This window comes from Marmota flaviventris, chromosome 4 (genome assembly GCF_047511675.1).
Source record: "Marmota flaviventris isolate mMarFla1 chromosome 4, mMarFla1.hap1, whole genome shotgun sequence".
Taxonomy (NCBI): Eukaryota; Metazoa; Chordata; class Mammalia; order Rodentia; family Sciuridae; genus Marmota; species Marmota flaviventris.
Genome location: NC_092501.1, coordinates 69,963,474 through 69,979,314, shown reverse-complemented (window position 1 = coordinate 69,979,314; position 15,841 = coordinate 69,963,474). Strand labels below are relative to the sequence as shown.

The 15,841-nt window shown below is 43.8% G+C and overlaps 1 long non-coding RNA gene across 5 annotated transcripts in view; it reads left to right on the top strand.

The window, feature by feature from the left end:
* Positions 1-684: 684 nt before the first annotated feature.
* Positions 685-15,841, top strand: part of LOC114103508 (uncharacterized) — a 101,429-nt gene continuing 86,272 nt past the window's right edge. For all 5 annotated transcript variants that reach the window (XR_011707332.1, XR_011707330.1, XR_011707331.1 and 2 more), the window contains exon 1: positions 685-853. This is a non-coding gene — a long non-coding RNA (uncharacterized lncRNA). The remainder of the gene's footprint in view (positions 854-15,841) is intronic.

Sequence of the window (15,841 nt, the reverse complement as noted above, 5' to 3'; positions counted from 1 at the left end):
AAAACTAGTCTTTGGCAGAAGGTTCTGCTTTAAGTGTGTTCTAACTACCTTTTCATTCAATCCCCAAAGCAACCAGACAGGTGACAATCATTGCCACGTACAGATAGATGAAGAACTCAAGGCACAGAGAGGCTGAGAAACTGGTCCAGGTTCACACAGGAGCAGGACCAGACAGCCAGGCACCAGAGGTGGTCTGTGAACTCCTGTGTTGTGCTGGTTTGGATAGCTAAATGGATTTCTTCCCTGTTATCATCCCCCAAGCACAGTGCGTTTCCGCATATAAATAAAGTTAAGAACCTAAACTAGGAAGTATACTGAAAGTTTTCCATGTGTTTGGCAGGCCATTGAACCCAGAAAAGACTGTGGGCTTTGGGGTGAAACAGATCTGAGCTCACAGCCACTTCTTGCAGTGTGGCCTTGACTAGTTAGGAAACTCCAAGAGCCTCCACTCGTTGCATTGACCCTTGGAGATGATAATGCCACAGTGAGTCTTGCCAAGGGGTTGACCTGGGAATGCACGTAACCGCCCAGGAAGACAAGGGTGATGGCCACTCCATGTGCCCTCCACACTGTGCTCCCCTCTGGCCCACACCTCCTTTCTTCTCACATGCTCAGGCCTGATGACTCAGCAAATGAAGTGGACTTGGCCCTGAGTGGCACCCACCTGCCGCTTGCCACAGAACACACAGCTCAGGGGAAATCCCACGAGAGGCCGTGCGGCCCACAAGAACGAATTCAGAAGGGAAGCAAGAGCCCAATGTAATGCTGTCTTCAGAAATCAGAAACACCATTGGACCAGGAGAGTGTGGTCTCGAGAGCCCTGAATTGTCCCCAGTGGGCTGTTACCCTAAAAGTAAGTGGAAATTGGGACTAAGGGACCAATATTGAGACTGAGTCCCACTTCCTGTGTGCTCTTGATAGGAGAAGCAGGAGGTCTGTGGGCTGGGGAGGCCCCTTCTGTGGTGTGATCTGGCCAGGAGGGCTGTGCAGGCCTAAAGAATCCCTCCTTACCCCAGTCCCTCTTCAGATGACCCTAGGAATCCCTGGAGTTGAAGGAAGGGCCTTTTCTTCCCCAGTTTTTTTAAGACAGTGAATATAAATTATAATTCCTTCTGTTACTCATATACTAATCATCATCAGGAGAGATGGCTTCACACACTCAATAGCTTTATATTTCATGTTTCCTCAGCAAATTGAATATCTTTAATAGCAACTAAATAGCAAAGGGGATAAACTGGAGAACCTGGCATCTAAAAAGTTTAAATTTTTAAAAAAAAATTTTTGATTTATTTTTTATATTTTGTTAGCAGGGATTGAACTCAGGGGCACATCCCCAGTCTTGTTAATGTTTTATTTAGTGTCAGGGACTCTTTGAGTTGCTGAGTGCCCTGCTTTTGCTGAGGCTGGCATTGAACTCTTGATCCTCCTGCCTCAGTCTCTTGAGCAGTGGGGATTATAGGTGTGCACCACTGTGCCTGGCTGTGCCTGGAAATTTTTTTGATTCTTTAATTCAAAGGATAAGGTAACATATTAAAGCCAATTTTGAAAATATATTTTAAAAAATGAACCATGATTCTGCCAATTTAAATTTGTTTCATTTTGTATATTACATTTTAGTGCATTCCTTCATATACAGATATTTTTGCATGGTTTTAATCATAGCATTTGTGTTATTAGGTATCCTGAAGACCTAGAAATGTGTATTTATGTACTTTATCATTTTTATTTTAATAGCTTAGGTGGGAGAGAATAGTTTAAGTCCCTCTTAAAAAAAAGGGGAGTGGATCCCAGGTGCACTTAGCAGGATATGATATCACTTGGTAAACCATGTCCCTGTTGGTGACTGTTAACAGTTTTATATAACTATATGAATTGCTTATAGTTATTAGGAACAGAAGATCCGCTACAGTATCTTGAACATCGTTTTTTAAAAAGCCAAAGACAGGGCAATCCGGTCTGGTCGGGTGTGGCAAGACAATAGTGGTGTAGGCTTCTTTGGATTTTCTGCTTTGCCATCTCTTTTGCATTGCTTCCAGATTCAAAGTCATGATACAGCTACTTGCACACTAAGTGTAATGTCTGCATTCCAGGCAAACAGCAGAAGGAAGAGGGACAGGCAGAAGGTGTCCCTTCTCCAGCTCCACCCACACTTTTTATTCCTTTGGAAAACCCTCCCAGATCTTCTGGTCAAAGGTGCTCATTGGCTAAGAAGCCCTGGGAAAATTACAAACACTCTCAGATGCTCAGTTTCTTTTATTATTATCATTTTATTATTTGGTGTCAGGAATTGAACCCAGGGATGCTTAACCACTGAGTTACATCCCCAGCCCTTTATTTTTTTTTTTTTTTTTAATTTTGAGACAGGGTCTCACCTAAGTTGCTTAGGGCCTGGCTAAGTTGCTGTGACTGATTTTGAATTTGTAATCCTCCTGCCTCAGCTCCAGAGTTGCTAGGGATTACAGGCATGGGCCACCATACTGGGTTTCAGTTTCTTTATCTATAAAGTGAACGCAATAATTCCTACCTGAAAGGGTGTATGTGAAAAACAACTACAAATTTTAAAAATGCTATGCAAATTCCAGAGTTAAATTAAAATAGCCTTGCAATCTAATGCAGGTTACAATAGCTGAAATATTGTGTATCTTGTTGCAAAAGAACATACGTTATAATCATGTACAATCATCTCTTTTCTTCGCCCCAAAGTACATTTGGGAAGGAGAGAAAGCAGAACTAGACCATGTTTGGTTAGTGTTAAAGGGAAGTTAGAGAACTATGAGATTCCAGGCAGTGGTAGAAGTGGTCAAACCCCTGGTGGCTCCATATTTCTGTCTTCATTGTCTGGAAGACGAATATTATGTTGTAGAAACTGGTCACTCCTAAATTCAGAAGCAGAAAATTCCTGGCATGGCCAGTTCGAAAGATCTCACAGGTCTCCAGGCCAATGGGCAAATACCCCTGGGTGGAGGGCTCTGGTCTCAGTAATAAAAATTATAAACCGATTGAAGGTAGAAACTGTATCTCTATTACCTCTCTATTCCAACCCCTGACATCTAGGAGTCCTTCAGTAAAACTCTGCTTATTATTTCTGGCCCTACCTGGGAGACTGAGAGTCAGTCTTACCTGTGACTTATTTAAACTATTGTGACACTCAGCTCAACACTTTTGACTAGGGCTAAGAATGAACACTTTGGGTTGATGCATATTTTTTAAATAAAGTAATTATTATAATACTTAGAGCAAACCTATTAAGCATTTGCTATGTACACGTCATTCATATTTCCCATGTTAAACTCATTAAATCCTCCCTATTACTTTACAATAGGAATTATTTTATGCTCATCCCACAGAAGAGGAAACAGAAGCTCAGAGAGGACAAATAATTTGTCCTAGTTTACAAAGTTAAGAAAAAAGAGAAACCAGCTCAAAACGCCTAAGTCTGCACATAGATTTTCCTGGAAAATCACTGTTGAATTCCTGAAATAGTTTATAAATAATCTTCAGGAGCTTTATCCCATGTAATTCATTTTTTTTTAAAATGGTCCACCTTAGGTAAATAACTCAGCATCTTTAAGTTTTAATTTTCTCATCCCCCACCCCCCAAAAAAATGGAAAAATAAAACTACTTATACCTTACAGTGTTTCTATGAGGATTAAATGAGATCATGTATTCATAGTGCCTGGCACATAGTAACTGTTGAGTATATTTTAACAATCACTTAAAAATTTGACAAATAGTTCTTAATGAGCGATGTCCATCAGAATTGTCAGTGGAAACTCTTCATGATCTTGAGTTCTGGGCCCCAACCAGGGAAGTTTGACAAAGTTCCCTAAGTGAATCTGATTCACATTCCCTCCTGAGCACCACTGCTGAATATGACCCACTTCTACCAAGGAAGGATTTTGTTCGGACATTGTGTTGTGTGCTCAGAAGAATGAAAGATGCACAATAATGGTCAATGTCACATAGAAATAAGTAAATTGCTACAGGGAGGAGAGATGGGGTGATGCTCCTCCAGCTGGCAATGAAGGTTGGCTTCAGGGAGGTGGTAGCAACCCAGCAGCGCTTGACTGATCCAGCAGGATTAGCTTGCTGGTTACATGTGGAGGTAAGAGGCACAGAGGTGCAGAGAATGTCAGTGGGGACACTTAATTAGAGCATTGAGTCTCTAGGGTGAGTTGGGAGAGGAGGCCAGATGGTTGGTTGAAGTCAAAGAAGGGAGGGTCTAGAATTCTGGACAATTGATTTGTACTAAATTTGGAAGATCATGTCAGGCCACAAAAATTCCTTGAGCCACAGAGTGAACTGCTCTGAATCTCTCTCTCAGCTAGTAAATCTGGTTCTCTAATAAATTAGAAAGTGAAGAATCCAAAGGAAAGACCCTGAGCAAAGATCCAGAGACGTCTGATGCATCGGCCCCTGTCTCAGAACGAGAGCTCTTGTACCAGGCCAGCTACTTACAGGTGGTCAGAATAAAGGGAACAATTATATAAACCTGATTAGATGTTGGGGGAGGGGTGGTGAGAGGAAGAAGAAGTGAAGATGACTTTGAGATTTGAGCCTGGTGATGGGAAGAGCAGCACTGTGACCAGAAAAAAGGGAAGTTGGGGTTATGAGCTGGGGTGGGGGAGGGAGGAGGAGAAGTTGAATGTGTTGAGTTTGAGATGCCCGGGGAGGTAAGTGGAAATGTAAAGCTCAATGGAGAGGATTGAGCTACAAACAAACAAGCAAATGAAACAGAGTGAGTTAGCTGCATTGAGAGGTGTTCCTTGGAGCCCTGGTGGTGAATAAGCTCTGTGGAAAGGAAAGAAGAGCACAGAATTTTAACCCAGGGTCCATGGGTAGGCTTCTTGGTTGGAACTATCTGTGAAATTTTTAATATTTTAAGCAGAATAATATGTATATTAAGAACTCCATAATCTCACTGGATTATTTACCCTAAATGAGGTTAAAAAAATCACTAGTTTACATATATAGGGAAGAGGTGGGCTGAGATCATGCTCTTGGAATTTTTACATAGTAGGTACTGAATACAAATACTCCAGCCAGTTTCTGCATTCCTGGTTGTCATATTCCAGACTGTGGGGGTGATTGTCTTTGCCATGGCTAGACTGCCAAATGGATGTATGTTGTCTTAAAAATGTGTCTTCTTGGGCTGGGGTTGTAGCTCAGTGGTAGAGCGCTTGCCTAGCATGTTTGAGGCCCTGGGTTCAATCCTCAACACCACATAAAAATAAACAAAATAAAACTATTGTGTCCAACTAAAAAATAAATATATTTTTAAAAATGTGTCTTCTTGCTAAGACAATGGGGAAAGAATTCTTTTCAACAGTGGTGCTGAGATAATGACATATCTCCATGCAAAAGAATACCTCTGGACCCCTACCTCATACCATATACAAAAATTAACTCAATATTGGTCAAAGGCTTAAATGTAAGAGCTAAAACTATAACATTCTTAAAAGAAAACATCAGACCATCCATTTCTCCATCTACTGAGAAGGACATTGGTATGGAGAATAGTAACTGCTATGGCTTCCAGGGCTTTGATGAAACCTCAGATGTGGGGTCTTCTGGCCAAGCATCTGTGGTTTCATATTGTTGGAGCATTCATGGTTGCCCTGGGGGTTGCAGCTCTCTATAGGTTTGGTGTGGCTGAGCCAGGAAAGAAGGCATTATGCAGATTTCTATAGAAATTATGGTTGCATGGAACATTTTGAGAAGATGAGGAGGGCTCGTATCTTCCAGAGTGCAAAATGATTTTGGAATATGAAGAATTTCTTTGGATTGAGGTCCTTAGAAGTTTGTATTGACTTGTGCTCCTGAACTATAAAACATGAGTACATGGGCTAGGGAATAGTTTTTCTTGGTAAATAAACATTAACAAATACAAAAAAAAAAAAAAAAAGAAAGAAAGAAAACCATCAAAAATGTTCATCTTTGTGCTCTTGGATTGGGCAATGACTTCTTAGATAAAATACATGCAGTGAAACAACCAAAAATAAGTTGGATTTCATCAAAATTCAATTTTTGATTTTCATGGTTGCTATCAAGAAAGTAAAAAGACAACCCAGATAATGGTAGAAAATATTTGCCAATCATATATCTGATAAGGGTCTAAAACTCAGAAAAGAACTCTTACAACTCAAAAAAAAAAAACAAAAAAAACCCAGTTAAAATAGGCAAGAGATTTGAATAAATGTTTCTCCAAATAAAACATTCAAATGGCCAATAAGCGTATGAAAAGATGCTCAACATCATTAGCCATCAGGGAAATATGAATCAAAACCATAACGGCATACCACTTCATACCCACTAAAGTGACAATCATTATTATCATCTTCATCTTCATCTTCTCCTTCAGATAAAAAATGTGTTGGTAAGAACGAACAGAAAATAGAATCCTTATGTATTGCAGGTGGGAAATGTAAAATGGTACAGCCACTTCGTAAAATCATAATATAATCAAACTCGCCATTCTTCCAGATGAGTGTCATTGGAGAACTTTCATGAAAAGATAATGGACAAGCAGAACAGGCCTCTCTTCCTCCTTGTTACAAAAAAACATTAACCAGGGGCCCTTCCTGGCTGTTTCCTCTTCTTCCTCCTCCTCCTCCTTTTTCTTTTCTTCTTTCTTTTTGGTCAAATAGAAAAGTCATCACATAACTTCGTGTTCCAAGGTTATTTCTTCACCTTTAGACTGCCCCAAACGAACTAAATCATGACATATAGATCCTTATGTGTGTGTGTGTGTGTGTGTGTGTACGTGTGTACCTGTGTCAGGGAATGGTAGAGAACAGAGCATTAAGAACAACATTAACAGTACTGCTAAATATGTATTTTATATATTATATATAAATATATAAATTTAAGAACAATTTTGTTCTCTCCTGCTCTCTCTGTCCTCCCCACCCCCACTGCCCATTCACTTATTCATCCTTGCCAGTTACCACAGGAAGGTCCCTAAATTCTGGTTACAACAGGGGTAGTATGGATACTGATAAAATGCAGAACAGTAGCCTTGAATCATGTGCTTGATGTCAGTTATGGTTTAGCTATGAGGTGTACCCTAAAAGCTCATGTGTGAGACAATGCTGGAAAGCTTAGATGTAAAATAATTGGGTTAAGGGAGCCTAATCCTAATTAATGTGTTAATCCCTTGATAGGGATTAATTAAATGGTAATTGTAGGCAGGTAGGGTGTGGCTGGAGGAGAAGGGTCATGGGGAGGGGCGTGCCTTTGGGGTAGATACTCTCTGGGCTTCCTGGTGCAATGTTCTGAGCCACTTTCCTCCACCACACTCTTCTGCCATGATGTCTTGCCTTAACTCACGACCTGAGGAATGAAGTCCGCCATCTTTGAATTGAGACCTCTGAAATTTTGAGCCCCAAAGTAAATTTTTCCTTTTCTAATTGTTCTTATCAGGTCTTTTGGTCACAGCAGCAAAAAAAGCTGACTAAAACAATAAGAAGAGGGGTTTGTTCCCTATCTTGACCCAGAGCACAGCTTCCTGAAATTATCCTTTCCACTCTAGGGAGAGGGTCCACTTCAGTTCCCCACCATCCATTTCTAGAGCCAGAGACTTTTTAATCTTTTCCTAGAGATCAGAGATTCTAAAGCATGGGTGTAAGAATACACCTGGGGAACTTCTTGGAATCCACCCCCACTCCCCAAGATTCTGATCAAAGTAGATGTGGATGGAACCCTGGGGTCTGCATTTTGAAGAGAACTGATGATTCTGCTATAAGGTGTCTCCATGCTACCAGACAAGGTTTGCTTAACGCAAACTCTTTGGAGTCAGGTTGAACCTCACTGGGTTTGTTTTCCTTGTTTTTTAAAAAGGAGATACTGAAACAAGTTGCTCTCCCAGCTTTACACTTAAATTAGGTCCCTTCACTGCCCTTTCTCATGAGTTTGAATCATTTAAAGATTATAGGCACGATGGCAGGACATGGGGAAGAAACGGAGGGCAAGGGGGACCTAATATTTTTTCTTTTTTTAATTTTCCACTTCTGAAATTCTGTCCCATAGGAGCACCACACAGACCCAATACCATTCCTGAAGGCTACCCATGTGCTGGCCTTTCCATGCAGAGGAGATGCTTTCCAGATTCAATGTCACTTGATGCTTTCCTCACTGCACAGACTGTCCCCTGGGTTCTGCACCTGTGCTTCCTGTTTCCTCATCAAAATTGTGTTCAGTGATATTGTGGCCAGGTGCCCTGCTCTTTGGGAGGTGCTGTGTGTGGGGTTGGGTTGGGGCAGAGCACACAGACAAGGATGACAATGGGGGCCTGGACTCAGGGAGGTCCTCATCTATTGGGGCCAGATCTGCTATAACATGTACCAAGGACTGTGGGAGCTCAGGGGAGGGATGGGGCCAATCCAAACCAGTGGAAAACAAGGAAAAGAATTCCAGTAAGTGAGAATTCCCATGGGAGAGAATGCCCTTGACGAACATGAAATTGCAAGTGCCTGAAAGATGGTTATTTTTCCCCATTGGACTCCTCAGAGTGTCCCCCAAGGCTCCTCGGGCCCAGCAGCTCCTTGATAAATTCTGCTGGCCCACTGACCAGACCTACAGCCCTCTGCTTCCAGGTGCTGGCTGATGCTGGTCTCTGAAACCCCTTTTTTCACACCAAACAACATTTCTAGGATATGTTCATCTGGAGCGATTCTTGTCTTGATTTAATAATACATACCATTGCAAGGAAATCTTGGTGAAAATAGCAAGTCCTCCGTCTGCCTTTTTCATCCTGCCCCTCTGGCTCTCTCAGCCCCACATTCTCACGCCCACTAGCACTCCAAATTTTGCTCAGTGCTTAGAAGTCATTACTTCCTGGGCAAGTCTCCTCCTTGGAGAGTTGGCGTTTGGCCTGTGGCCTGGGCTGCTGGTTTTCATTTTTTTTCCCCCTAGGATTATCTACATGGAAAGGAGAGTGACCAAACCAGTGGGTTCAACAAAGGGTTTTGAAAACCTGGGGGCTTGAGAATGAGGCAGGGAGGAGCTCCCTGGCTAACAGGAGTTGCTCTTTCAGCCATTAGGATGGCAGTGGCAACTTGTGCCAGGTCTGCCCTATTATGCTGGTTGCTCTTGGTTCCTTTTGTTTAAAAAAAAAAAAAAGTGAAGTGGCTGTTCCCTAAAGAAGCTTTTGTTCAGTGAGGGGGGAAAAAAAATTGCTGCTACCTTGGAACAGGAAAAACGTCAGCTATGGGAGGAGAAAGCTGAGGGCCAGTCTTCACACGGAGCCATCTGGTGGATCTGCTCAGTAAACACCACTCCTGGAGCTTCCTCCATGGGTGAAGAGCTCACTCCATGATTCCGTTCTTGGAAAAATGGCCTTCCCAGCCCAGTAAAGAGTTCCTTTCCCATGACAGTGTGCTAGATGGCTGCCTTATGGTGGCTTTCATGGGCTCCCTCATCTCCAGCTCCATCCCATGGCTCTATTTGTCCTTATCAGGTCTTTGTATTTCCTTCCTTCTGCTCAGGATGCCTTCCTCAGTATCTTCTAAAGGGTGGCTCTTTTTGGTTACTTTCAGCTCAAATGAGCCTTCTGCAGAGAGGCTTTCCCTGACCACTTCTCTAAGGCAGTTCCACCCCACGTTGTTCTCCATTGTGGTTCTTTGCTTCATTTTGATCATAGGACACTTAGTAAGCCTAAACCCATCTCACTCACTCATGCACTTTCTCCCTTGTTTACTCCTGTGGTAAGTCCAGGAGGACCGGGTCTTGCCTGCTCGTCTCATTTCCTAAAATCCAGAAGGGTATCTATCTGGCTTTTACTGGGTATTCAGTAAATGCATGTGAGAAAATGAATAAAAAAGAAGACATAAAACTTGGGAAGGTAGAAGCTTTAGGACCTGAATGTTCTGCCTGAGGTTTTGCTGACCTTTTCCTCATTCCCTCAGTTTCTTTCTCAAAAACAATTGATAGAAGGGTCAGTTTGCATGGCTAGACTCCATTTTTTCTCTGGAATTATAGTCTGGTTGTCAGGAATTTGCTTCTTTCCCATCATCTAACCCTTCTCACTCTTTTCTTGGTCAGTTTTTCTTAGAGTATATTCACACACTCTCTAATGCCTTCAACAGGGGTTGTATTTAGAGGCCAAGTCAACTTCCATCTTTGAGGTCCATGATTTTTAGACATTTCCAAATTTTCTATGTAAAAGCACTGGACCATCAAGAAAAAAAAAATCCAGACCTCATCCAGCCAAACTTTCCTGCTGTGTTTCCCTTACCATGAGGGGCAACTGGAGTGCATGTCCATATTCCTGCACAGCCAGCAGGTACCTCCTCTCCCGAGGATGATGTTGAATTCTGGCCAATGGCCAGGACTCTCTCACCTTCCTCAGAGGGGAGCCAGCCAGCCTAACCTTGCATCTGGGCCCAGACCTGGACAAATGTTCCCTCAGTGTGTGTGAGTGTGTGTGTGGTCTTATTTCCAATTCAGTACACAGTGAATATTCAACAGTTTCTCCAAATTCTTTGGGGGTTATTTTCTTCTAAATACCCTGGCTGCTAACTTCTCTTTTTTTCTCTTTGTGGTTTTACTCTTTCTGTTGTTCTAATCTACATTGACTCATACCTGAAATGGAACCTTTCCCTGAGTTCCAGCAACACAAATAAACAAAAAAATCCATTCAAATATGGGGGGAGTTTTTAGGGAAGATTTTATAATGACTTTGGGAGGAAGATGGAGGGGGTTTTATTTTAATGGTGTACAACTCTGCATTGAAGATAGACATCTGGGTTCTGGCCTCCAGTCCCTGGGATTTTTCAGTAGGCAGTGAACTTCACATAGAATAGCCTCACCTGCTTCTTCTCTTCATCTTCCCATCTTTTTCTCACTCCCCCCCTTCCTGGGTTCCTCCCATGAATTGTAATTTTTCTTATTAGTTATGCAGAACAATTCAACTCTTCCCTGCCTCTCTTCCCACGCCTAGCTATGGACCCATTTTGCATATTCAGACTCATTAAGAATCTCAGCAGATCCAAAGGATTTCCTATTTATTTATTTATTTATTCTGTGGGGCTGGAGACTGGACCCAGGGCTCTGTGCATAGGGGACAAGGGCTCTACCACAGAGCTGCACACCCAGCTGGTTTCTCCTTTATCAAGAACCACTCTCCTTAGAAGGCAAATTGTGGTTTAAACAGAATTCCCTTCTTTGCAAGGAAAGGCCAGTGGGATCCTGAGGGGCCCTGTGTGTCATTCAAAGGAGGAATCCACAAAGTGCCCAAGCTGGGTTTGACTTTTCAGAGGGCGGCTCCTGGTGTCCTGACTGTTCTCTTCTGACATGGGAAGCAGCTTGGGGATGATGAGCAGTTGCTGAAATCAAGCTGCCAATGTTTTTAGAATAGCTTTGCCTCCAAAGGACAGTTGAGAGCCCCTGAGGCTTGTTTGCCCTTTTACAGGGGGTGCCTTTCCATCTAGGGTGAACTAGCAATTTTCATGAGCTTTTCTCAGCCTCAAACTTAATTAAAAAAAATAAAAAAGAAATAATATTCCTATCTTTTATAGGGCAACAGAAGAACTGTGTTTGGTGATGGAAGATTTATTGGTGCTGGAGTTGTTTTTGGAGCAGGTTATGCTGTGGAGAGAGAGGGCCCAGGAATGAGAAGAGAGTCACAGGATGTGTGAGCTGGCGGGTCCTTAGGCTAGAGAGCTCTGTAGCTGGGGGATCTGAATCCCAGAGCGGTGGAGCAGTTTCCTTGCCCCAGGTCTCACATCCGGGCAGTAGAATTTATGGCCTATTGTTCAACCTGGTGAGGGAAGTAGGAACCCGCTTGGTTTGCCCTGGCCTTAGGAATAGGACCTTGTAAGGGGCATTGGGGCTGCTCAGGAATATCCACAGTACTTTGCATCAAGGAAAAATGATTCAATTTCTCCTTCTTTTTAGTTCTTGAACTTTGAGATTTTGATTTGTGGTTCAGTGCTGAGGTGGTGTGTGCATTTGGCTGAGGGGGTGGAAGGTGACAAGGAGAACTCAGAAGGTGGTGATTAGGTTCTCCAAGATGTCTGGGGGTGGAGGAAGAGCATGGGAAGGAGGCAGGCTCCTTGGCAGAGATGGAATAAAGAAATGTAAATGGGTCAATTTGATCTCAACTTCTAGTCCTTCTAGACCGCAGTGAAAATAGTACCCAGTCAAGTTTTTCTTCTGCAAAATGAGTGCTCTCTATGCTGAAACCAGAGGGGGGAAATTGTCGCATGGAATTGTTTGTGACAGAGAAACTGTTGTGACGGATTTAATTCAGGTCGACAAGGAATCATTCAAGTAGTGATTATGTACAAGGTCAGACGTATTGGGGGGAGGAGAAGAAAGGTTTTTCCCCGCAATGCTGTCCCCAAGACCTGACAATCTCTTTAGGAAATTGAGACCCACCTACATGGGCCAGATAGAAAATGAGATTGAATAGCTTTGATGCCTCAAGTCACAACACAGACATACCTGTTCTAGAAACCTGTGAAGAAAGGGGTCAGGGGAGAGTGTGAGGTGGTGGAAACTGAGCTGAAGAGTAAGGTGCTTGTTTGAGGATGTGTCTTCTTCCTCTGTGTCTTTTCAAGAGCAAGCTTTGCTGATAGTAGGGGCTTGATAAAACCCTACTTAGTGATGGAGGGAAGATAGGGGGGCAAGAACAGCAGCCGATGAAGAGGTGATCCAGAGGTTGCAGCTGCAAGGACCAGACCAGTCTAGCAGAGCAGAGAGGGCACTTGGCAGTCTTGCTGGGAGGCCAGGAGGCTGGGAGGGGCTCTGGATATGGAGTATGGATTTATTCTGTGGCCAAGGGGAACCACAGGAGAAGTGAGGGCAGGTCCTTTGGAGCATGCTGGCCTATAGGTTTGGAAGATGGAGGTATTACACTGGGTTCTTCCCTGGTGCAGTTGTGGAGGAGCCACTTAAATATCTTTGCCTTCACTATTTAACATGTGAGATGAATGGTTGTACTGTGAATTCTTCCAGTTTCTAGGCTTCTAGAGAATGAACCTGAGGATGATGTGCAGATGGACACTTGGAGACAGAGAAACCTTTTAGTCCTGGTAACCCAGGGGATGAAGACCTGCCCAGGCTGGTGGTGAAGGAATTACAAGGAGGGGCGGACTTGAGAGATTTGGAAGTGGCTATTAGAATGCTCTCAGTTATTCCTTATCAGAGTTGGAGGTAGCAGAGTTGGTTTCAGGGAAAGAGATTTTTGGGGAGGGTGGTTATTATTATTTGGATGTTCAGTGTCTTCCCAAGGTCCATGTTTTATCAGCTGGGTTCCCAGCTCAGCACTATTGGGAGTTAGTGGAAATGTTAAGAAATAGGGCCTAGGAGGGGCTTTAGGTCACTGGGGATGTGCATTTAAAGGGGATTGTGGGACCCTGGTCGCTCTCATTTGGGAGGGGGGCAGGGATCGAACTCAGGGACACTCAACCACTGAGCCATATCCCCAGCCCTATTTTGTATTTTATTTAGAGACAGGGTCTCACTGAGTTGCTTAGTGCCTCTCTTTTGCTGAGGCTGGCTTTGAACTCGTGATCCTTCTGCTTCAGCCTCCTGAGCCACTGGAATTACAGATGTGTGCCACCACGCCAGTTCATTTTCACTCCTTTGTATCCTGGCCATGAGGTGAACAGTTTTACTATGCCCAGATGCACTGCCCCACGTCCACCAGAAGTCTAAAAGCAATGGATCTACCCAATCATGGACTGCAAAACCATAAGCCAAAATAAGCCTTTTTCTTTCTAAGTTGATCATCTCGGATATTGCAGTGATGAAGAGCTCACTAACATAGTGGTTATTTGGGGAATGACTATGCAATGTTTCAGAAGTAGCCAGAAAGGTAGGATTAGAGGTTGACTGGGCAAGTCCGGATTTTTAAATGAGCCCTGGAGATCAGATGGGCGGGACTGTTTTGACTCCACTGTGAACCAGCTGTGTGGCTTCAAGCACATGACTGGAGTAGGGTGACCAACTCATCCAGCTTGCATGGGGATTTCCCAGTCTAGCACTGAAAGGCCCATGTCCTGGGAAATTCCCCAGTCTTGGGAAAAACGGGGGCAGCTTGCCTGGGATGCTTTGGTTTCAAAATGGCACAGCTCATGTCTCGGGAACTACTTCAGTGGTGAGCAAACTGGGACAGTTGGAGAACCTACCTGACTAACTTTGACCTTGGTTTTCTCACCTGATAAGTAGAGATAATAACAGTTCCTTCTTACGAGTATTGTACGGATTAAATGACATAATTTGTCAAAAGCACTCAGCATACAGATTGGCATGGGAAAGGCATAAAATGCACATTTGTGGAAAGAATAAGCTAAGTGAATCCAACAGGGCAGAGGGGAGGGGTAAAGTAACCCAGTGACACAGTGGGACATGAGCTCTGTGAACAGAATTTACAGACTGCCTGTATTTATAAAAGAGGGTTTGCAAGAAAATTAGTAATGTCAACAAGGAAAACGTTAGCCCGTGGAAGAGAACAAACCTTAGTAGCAGCATTTACATTTGAATAACACTTATGCTAACTGTTAAGTGAATATATGTCTTCACCGGATAATTTCCAAGATTCTCTAAAGATGTGTATCTCTGCTCTTTGGCTCAGTTGACACTGTGGTGGCTGTATGTGCTCCAGTGAAATAAAGTCACATTTTGTTTTCCATATTCATTTATTTATTGGCTGAGGCATTTAACAGATATTTGAGTAGGCACAATGCTGGACTCTATGGAGGCTGCAAAGAAATAGAAGTAGTCTGCATTCTTGGAAAATTCACAAGAAAATGACTTAATCATTATGCTTATTTCACTTATTAAAACACCAACCACCCTTATTCTTTCCTGACCAATAGAAGAGCCTTTGGGCGGCTCCATATAAGATTTTAATCCAGCTTCTAAGTTCCAGAAACCAGAAGCAGAGAAATCAGAAAATATCTATCAAGACATCTTGAAAAGATGACCCTGAACGAGAAAGGCTGACCAGGAGAGCAGAAGGAGGGGCAGGAGGAGGACAGCGACAAAGAGGGGCAGCCAGGGTGGGGATGGGGTGGCAGGAGCAGGGAGGTGGAGGGGAGCCGTGACTGAGGCAGCAGAGAGAGCAGCGAGCTGACAGGAAAAGCGACCAAACAGAACTGATGCAGGGGGAGGCAGGTGGGGAAGAAAGGAGAACTTGAGGAGAGGGCGACCTGGACGTGCAGAGGCTCAAGGCCGCCCCTAACTGAATGGGAAGGTAGAAATTACATGTGAGGGGCCTTGGTTTAATTGTGGTGTGTTTTCTTTAACCACAGCTAAGAGGAAATGGGGGTGAAGAGCAGAGCAGGAGGGGAGGATGGGCTCCAAGCTTTGGCTCTCTCCACTGGGCCTGGGGTTTCCGCTCCTGCTCCAGGTGTTGGGCTCTTCCTCACGTGGGCTGCTCTCCCCGTGGTCAGCTGAGACTGAGCCTCTGACCGGGGCCACCTCCCTCAGGGGTTGGTGGCTCCCCTGAGCCGTGCAGGCCGCTGCTTCCCCAAACTGCTTCCGCCTCAGAACCACGTTGGTGCAACCATGGCGCCACCCTTCCTTCACCTGGGGAGGCGCGGCAGAGATGGGGGAGCACTGGTTTTCTCTTCCTTCTTCTGTTTTTCTTCAACACTCACTCCCCCTTTTCCATTTCCCCTGAGGTTTTTTTCATCAAGTGAAAGATTCAGGATAAAAATGTTTTAACACACTCCCAGGACTCAAGAGTCCAAGAAAAGAAAAGTGATGTGTAAATAATCAGTTCACTTTGCCCTGGAGAATGACCAGGCTGAAAGGGCCTTCAGAGGGCATCATTGTTAGCCAGGAACTGGGACCAGAAGGTTGAAAATGCCATGAACTGAGCCAAGTGGTCAG